Source organism: Belonocnema kinseyi, chromosome 7 (genome assembly GCF_010883055.1).
Source record: "Belonocnema kinseyi isolate 2016_QV_RU_SX_M_011 chromosome 7, B_treatae_v1, whole genome shotgun sequence".
In the NCBI taxonomy this organism is placed as follows: Eukaryota; Metazoa; Arthropoda; class Insecta; order Hymenoptera; family Cynipidae; genus Belonocnema; species Belonocnema kinseyi.
Genome location: NC_046663.1, coordinates 108,841,292 through 108,849,809, shown reverse-complemented (window position 1 = coordinate 108,849,809; position 8,518 = coordinate 108,841,292). Strand labels below are relative to the sequence as shown.

The 8,518-nt window shown below is 30.0% G+C and overlaps 1 protein-coding gene across 2 annotated transcripts in view; it reads right to left on the bottom strand.

The window, feature by feature from the left end:
* LOC117177383 (uncharacterized protein CG3556) overlaps nt 1-7,790 on the bottom strand; it is a 32,119-nt gene extending 24,329 nt beyond the window's left edge. For both annotated transcript variants that reach the window (XM_033368033.1, XM_033368034.1), the window contains exon 1: nt 7,518-7,790. The gene's annotated coding sequence lies outside the window, so the exon portion shown is untranslated. The remainder of the gene's footprint in view (nt 1-7,517) is intronic.
* Between the last annotated feature and the right edge of the window lie 728 nt (nt 7,791-8,518).

Below are 8,518 nucleotides of genomic sequence, written 5' to 3'. Positions count from 1 at the left end.
TCCCATCCACACACTACTCCTTTCCCCTGCCGAGTGAGTCACGCCTACCCCGAAAGGGAAATGGCTTAATGGTGTAATAATAATAATAATAATAATAATACAAGATGATGAATTTTAAATGTAGATGAGTTTCATTTTCCATTTAAATGTAAATGAGTGTCATTTACCATTTAAATGTAGATGAGTTTTATTTTTTCGCGCTCTGAAATTCAATTTGTGCTGGCAGAAAGGCGTGCGCAAAATGCGATTCGGCGATGCGTAAACACTTAGACAGATTTTGGCGATATAGTCGTTTCGTCAACGTTTCCTACTTTGATATATATGTACTCAGATCTGTAACAGATTTTGATTTTGAATAGAATAATCGTTCATATGTGATAAAAAAAGATATAAAAAAAGATTGAAGATTTACGTTCTGTACCTGGTATTTCAACAATCAGCTGACTTGAATTAACCTATAAGTTTCATTTAACACGCATGCGCTGACGAAAAGTCAACATTCTTTCTGTCTTAAATTAACCTATAAAGTACATTTAACGTACATAAAGCAGTTGACTTTCAACCAAGCGCGTTACTTGAAGTCATGTTATAATCATCAGTTGACTTTCAACTGGCGAATGATCCTTTTGGTTACATCTGAAAGTCAACCGCCTTTCTCTACTGAAATTCAGATTCATGCATTACTGTGCATTTCAAAAAACATCGTTAGGAATACATTTTTTTTAGTCGAAAAAACTATTTATTTTTGTTAAAAAATGCCTGAAATATTCATTTATCAATTTTCTTTGTTTATTTATATAAAATACTTATAAATGGCCAAATTTTCCCTAAAATATGGTTGGAATATATAGAAAAAAAGAAAACAAATTAGCCCGAAAACTCCTAAAATGTGGATTCGTTCATATAATTTGTTTATAAAATAAACAATAATTGATGAATGATAACATGTTTTCAGGATACATCATTAATGATGTAATTCCAACAATACTATGTACCATCCTAGCAATAAAAGTAAGCAATTTCAAAGCAGAGATATAGTTTGAAAAAGAATAATCCCTGATATCGATTATTTGTTAATATAATTTGTTTATAACGATTAATTTTAAAGGTTTACAATTTTTTACTTTCTTACACCTTTGTCTATTAAACGCAAGTGATGGTGCATAATTGTGTTCTAAATGTTATTCCGAACCTCGTTTTTTTTAACCCACCCTGTAGCAACGGTTATCCCGGGTAGAAATTATAATTTGGTTCTTAAGAGGCCCTGTCGAGATTTCCCATTTTCTATCGAGGCCCTAAAGTGGCAATCTATCGAAGGCGCAAGCGAAAGCGTCACGATCAGCTAGCGAGGTCATCAGTAGGCTACCCAATGAGGGCCTATTAATAGGGTCTTTATAGAATATAGATAGTCCCTCGCACACTATTATTCAAAAGCGTATGCTATTGTTTTTTATTTTGTTGATTCAAATAAAATATTATAAAAATATTTAAAAATTGATCATGCTTTAAATTCTGAAGTGTGATGCTATGGTTGCAGGTGTATTAAAGTTAAACCAGCACATTGCCATAATCTATTACTACAAATTTTTGATGCAAAGAAGGAAAATATTAATCTAATTGACAAATACATTTTCTTTGCAAAAGTTTAATCTAAAATATTTTACACACCTTTCTGTAGCCTGTGACAAACACTCCTCCTTTTTCTCGTATTTTTATTGACATTCGATTATTATACTCTGCACGTTCTTCTAAAACTAAACTTATTGTTAAATTTGACTAAAGAAGACTTATTATTAATAACTAAAGACAAACGCAGTTTATTAAAATATCCGCAAGTACCGAGAATCGAACGCACGCACCGCAGGCTTAAAAATCGAGCGCCTAATCCCCATAGCTACGATGTCACGCTGAGTGCGGTATCATAAATGCTTGACGGCATTCATCCGATACTTTAAAAATGAGTAAAAAAAGTTTTTGAAGCTCGATTTGTTATATATGATTTTTAAACGTACTTACGTGATTTCAAATTAAATCGATCTTTAAGAAAAGCTCTTTTCAAATTTTTAAGACACCAAATGTTTTTAATTTTTTCAGAAAAAAATGAATTTTTTTAAACTTTACATTTCGGTAATTTTTTTAATTTGTTCTTTTTTAAATTTATGTATAATTAAGCATAAGAGCATTAATTTACTTTTTTTTGTAATCGCATCTGTATTACCTGTCGAGGGCTTCCTAAGGTCCCCTCAAGAAAATAATTAATTGATAGAAATTATTTTTTAAATATATCTTTATGAATAAAGCTTTTTATCTAGTTTAATTAAAAAATATAGTGCTAAAATGTGAGTATATAAATAATGTAAGACAAGTAGCATACGACAATAACCTGTCGAGGGTTGGCAGAGGGAAAGCCTAGATTCTTCTAGCTAGGAAATCTGGCTACGGCCTCGTGAGAGCCAATATTTAGTTTATGCCTCACAAAGGCTTATATAAAGGCCTCATAAAGAGGCAATTTCTACCCGGGATCAAGCATTAATTGCATTTATTTTTCTTCATTTGTAAATAAAGAAAAATGCTCATCAATTTATGAAAAACATATTACTTCGCAAAATATATATTTTCTATCTTTATGAATGTCTGGAAAATAGAAAAATTATTTGAAATTTATTTTTTGATTGGGAATTTTCTACATTTCTTAATAAATTAATTCTTCACGTTTAGGTCAATTTTAATTTAATCTTTTAATTTTTATCTATAAACCTTTTTTTTTAATAATCACAGGCGAAAAAATGTCACTGTCTTAAAGCATTTCTTGTTTAAATTATGAAAACCGATTCGATGTGAATGCATTATGGAATCGAAAAACCTTCTTGATGCAAAATTTCGGAGATTTACCTTCTGAAGGTTTCTTAACGTAATTTAATTAATAAACTGGACGCAATAAAGACGAGATAAACTTTGTCATCGAAAATCCATTTCTGGACAATGTGCAGCAGGCAAGAGACATAAACCCAAACTTTCGGCCAATTTTGTGTAATCGTTAAAAACAAATTGAAAATTAACAAAATGTCGACCATTCTTGCGAAAATTTGAAATATTTTATCTTGAATTAAGTTAGATTCATTTAAAATGAACATAATCAAGTTTCTCATCAGAATTTTATTAAAATATTCGATTCAAATCAGCTCAACCAAAGATCTCTGGGAAAAACAAATTTTTATAAATTGTAATAATTTTCTAAATAATTAATCATCTTTAACTCTTGTCAAAATGATATACTTTTGTAAAATCTATAATCTTATTTCTAGAAAAATAAGTATATGATTTTCTTTTATTGTTTCTTTATTGTTATTGAACAAAGGAGAAATTTGTTTTTAGCTTGAAAATTGTAATGAATCAATAAAGTGGAAAGAAAGTAGCAAGTAAAACTCAAAGAAGACCTGGTAAACAGGATCACTCTTAAATAGAGATTTAGAGAAAAATGAAGTTTCAAGGGACTGCTCTAACGAATACTGAGTACTAACTCAGAAAGGATAATTTACTGCTCTTTTAAAGTACCATTATTCACATCAGGCACATTCATTACTTTTTTCTGCTTCAGTTTTTATGGTCCAGTTTTGCCTTCACTTTATTCATGAAGGAGTTCATGAAAAAGAAATTTACTTTATTAAGATCCTTAATTATTATTTAGAATTGTAATAATCTACATTGAAGTAAACTTGGAAAACGGTAAGGTTGCTGATATACTGTAAATTTCTATGTAGCAAACCAATATTTAACATGTAGATTTTGAAACAGATTTCCACCAATAAAATACCTATTCAAACGTTAAAGTCATGAATATCAATAACTATACAAAATAGGGTAAAAGCGGATATTAGATCTATATTCACAAGCTGATAACCATCAGACCGTTTTCATTTTCAACAGAGAAGTTTTCTGTGAGAGGAATATATTATCTATATTGGATCTTCCTATGGGGTTCATAGCGCAGCTTAACTTGTTGCTCGAAAAAACATTATTGTACACCACCATTTTTAATATTAGTACATATAAGGGGTAGGGAATACTGGCAAAATGATTTATGAGTACATTTCAGTATTATTCACATTTTGAGTTGGACTTTGCATGAAGGTGATTTATGAATTCAGTTCAGTATTATTCATATTTCGCGTTGAACTTCCCTGAAGGTAAAATTTATCATTTGTTTTTATTATAATATATTTAGGGTAAAACGTCAAGTTATCGCCAGAACTTCAGTGATCACCAACTGAAATATTTAGAGGAAACAAATAAGAAATAAATCATAAAAAATGTGTTAAAACTAAATGTTTTATAAGTTTTAACATCGATAAATCCAATAAAGTATATTTTAAAGTTTCAGCTTCAAGTATTATAAAGAAAAATGATTTCAGGAGACATCTAACTAAAGCAGAAAACTTTTTAAATTTGTACGCCGTGACGAAAGAGAGTAGGTCGTAAATACATCAGAAGAAAATAAATTTTTCTTGCCCACTCAAAATTAATTTTTATTTTTGAAAAAAATATTCAAATGGAATTGTACGATTTATTTAAACATTTAATTGGCATGATGATTAATAGTCTTTGACAACTTCGAGAAAGAACTAGTGATTATAGCAAGAGTGACCAATCAGAGACTTACATTTTATTATGATTAGGAAACCCACGATTTGTCAAAAGTTCATAACAAAACTCAAAACATATGTAAGATATGCTCAAATGACAGGCTGACGATTATGAGTTTTTTTGCAGTATGATTTGCAATATTTTATTTTTTAAAATAATTAACTAATACGCTAAAAAATTCACATTAAAATATAATATTAAAAACTGTTACACTTTAAAATTGATTTGGATTAAATTCATTAAAATGTGTCAATGTTCCTTACCCAGCAAAATTACAGTAAATTGGATGCCATCTATTTTAAGATGTAGCAATTAATTATATATATATAATTATATAACTTGTTTTAGGTGATAATGGTTTTTAGTAATGTTGATACATATATTCTTTAAATGTATTAATTGCTCAAATGTGGAACACAATGAATAAATGAGTAGTGTATAACTATACGTGTGCAAGGCGAAGCTTTTTTCCTTGTACAAATATAAATTATAGACAAAAGATTATATTTGTATTTTTACATCTTCAAATTGTGGATTTTAAAATCAATTTTAATATACTAATGAACAATTTTTTCATTTTGAATATCAAAACTATACAGAAATTTTTATATGTACCATTTTTAAAACACTTTTATCTAAAATACATCCAAGTACTATATTATTGTAGAATAAAAATGTACGGTAATACATCTGGATTTTAAAAAGTCCTATGTTTTTTGACATCAAGCTTTATATGAAAAATAACTAAAGCAGAAAAAATGCAATTCATCACAAACTAATATAGACTATAGTTCCAGAATTTTTACCTTCCAAAGCTTAATTTTTTAAAACTATTCAGCTCATTTTTTTCATAAAAATATATGTGAGATTTTAATACAATTTATCCAAAGTTATACAATTTTAATCATACCTAAAATAAAAACGCAGTTCTTCTAAAAATGAAAGTATTAAAGTTTTAGAAAAGTCGCTTCATAATCAACATGAGCATTTATTTATCAAGACAAAATGTTTAAAAAAATGTATTAACATAGAAAAAACTATATACAGTTTTAAGTAATTAGTGTTAAAACACAAATTGTGCATGCTTATATAAAATATATTTTATTTGTAGATATATGTATTCAATTTATCCAGAAGTAACTTACTGAAACAATATGTTGCGATTATTAAAAGATTGCTTTCTGGTTTCAGATTAAAAAAAAATGAAATAATGAAGTATCGTACAAGGGTGAAAATCAGAAAGACGGAATTATTCAATATTTTTATCGGAAGTATTTCAGAAGAAGATAAAGCCTTTATTTTTTCTTAATATTACTCACAATAAGTGAAAAAATTATAATAGGTGAGATAATAAAATTTCATCATCCATAAAATTTAACTTATTTATTTTTAATGACGAATATTTAATTAAAATCCTTTATTACAATATTTTTTATGTTGAAATAATAATGAGGTCTGCTTTCAGAACCTGTATAAAGATAAATTAAGTTTTTTGAACTTGTTGAAGCCGATATGCAATTTAGGGACTCCATAGGATTTAGTTCGTAGGCGTGTTTCTAATAGGAACATTCGAAGTAATTGGGGCAATAGGGATTGAGTGTTTCCAATGTCTGAATGCCTGTCGATTTTTTTTGTTGAAAGAATAGCCTTAGATATGTAAAAACTCAAAAAGATAGAAATGGATAGAATATACTTATATTTGAAGAAAACATTAAATAAAAAACGCACATTGTGCTAAAATTTTTACTTGCTAAAAAATGAGGCAGCAATCCTTAGATAATAAATAAACATATTAATTCTTCGATTTCTAGTAGTATAACAAGGTTAGAATTGAATGAATTATGTTTACCGCGAAAAGAATTTGGCCTAATGCTATAAAAATACTTTAAAAATATTACAGTCTAACAAAGTCTCCTAATAAATAAGGTCCTTTCCAAGTCATGGTCAGTCGATGACGAAAAAAAACGATATTCATTAGTTGCAAAGTTGTAAATTTATTTATAACGTTTTATAAAATGAATTATTCTTGTTTACTGATTAAATGTCATAAAAAGAGGTATTTTTCCAAGTAATTAAAAATTAATTTCGTCGAAAAAAACAAAACCTTCCGGCTGAAAATACAGGCAAAAATATGTATTTGTTTGAACATTAAAAAATTGTTATCAGGCATTAAAGTCTCATGAATATTATATATTTTCGAAATTTCTTAAGTCATTTCAGTTAAAAAAACGAGGGCTTTGAAAGAAAGATATTAGTAAAATTTTTATTGTTATTCCACACTATCTACTATCACGAGAATTTTCGCAAGATTAACCCATTTTCAGCTTATCCAGAGTTAGCATTATGAGAAATTCCGTAATAATAGACAGTGCCTATTTGTTTATTAATTTTTTTTCAAAGGAATTGTCTACACGTACTGAAAAAAACTTGCTATTCGTGCCGAAATTCGTGCCGAAAAATGCAGCTATTTCCACGGAAATTTCGTTACATGTAGTCACGATCTTGTCTAAACTTTAAAAATTAAACTCTAAATATCTGATTTCTCAAAAATTGTAATTAAGCATTGTTTTTACGTGTGTCTTGAAGAAAAAGTTGAAAACTGTGTCTAAATGTGTTTAATCTTAAAGCAGCACTTTCATTCGTTTGTTTATAAAAAAATGAATTTAAATGTTAACTGTGGAACGTGCCAATTATTAAAAAAGGTTCTCTAGATATCAGTTAAATCAAACAAAAATCTTTATAAACTAATTTTTGTATTAAAAAGTTTGGAATAACTAAAACGAGTAGCAAAAACAGGTAAGAATAACAGATATGAACTGGTGGCAGGATAATAATCGACCCGAGGTCGGTAAGAGTAGGGTTGAGTAACTTACAGCTGATGACTTCCGGCTAACCAGCTGGTTGAAGTGGTGACTGATGTAGGAGCTGTAGGGCTCAATTCAGGCACCCCCTTCTGACCGAGGTCGCTGGTTGTTTTGCGAGCCTACTTTCCTGGAGTGCGTTGTCCCGGTTGGCGATAACCGTCGACTTCGGCGCGGCGTCGCCACAATGCGCCTGTCTCGTGAATGCTGAATGCGCAATGCAGGCTACCCCAGAAACGCGCGAGGGGTTCGAAAATACCCTCCCTTTGTCTCTAGCACAACTACCTCAACTAGACCCAGACTGAACTCTGGACTAGACTACTTCAGCTCCTCTAGTTCTGGATTTAACTATTTCTATCTACCTGCTTGATCTGCCATCTACATCTCTGCGACTCGATTCCACTTTCCCACATGAGCATGAACTATACAGTTTTTTTCATTCTTGCCTATCCTTTTCCACTTTCCTCTAAATCCCTTTCTATGCACTTCCTCGCACCCATTTCCACCCGCTAGTTGTGTTTCCAGGCACAATCTCACTTCTCTGTCTCCGTTTCTACCCAGTACTTATATATAGTTATATATGTTGTATATGCACGTACGAATTTTCTACCCTCTTTTTTCATTCTCTATACTTCGTTTTAGCGTTCCGTGTCTGTTCCAGACGAGAAAGTACCGTGAACAAGGGCTTTTTTTATGATTCACCCCGGTCGTACTCTACTGGCCGGATATGACTCAATGGAAGCAGTGGCCCTAGCTAAGCGTTTTCAAGGGATGTATCATGAAGAATAATCCATCGTCGTTAAAATTTTGAGGGTTCGACTAAGAATCGTTTGGTGATCTTGTTTTTATGTTTATGCTTTTGGTTTTTTTTTTACAGGAAAAATCTTTATTTTATTGTGTACCACATTTCAAGCGCCTCATTGGGAGGAGTAATATTTTGGTAAAGTCTTTAATTAAGACTAAAAAGTGATACGAATATACCCGTGAAGCAGGCAGATTTTTGTCTAATTTTT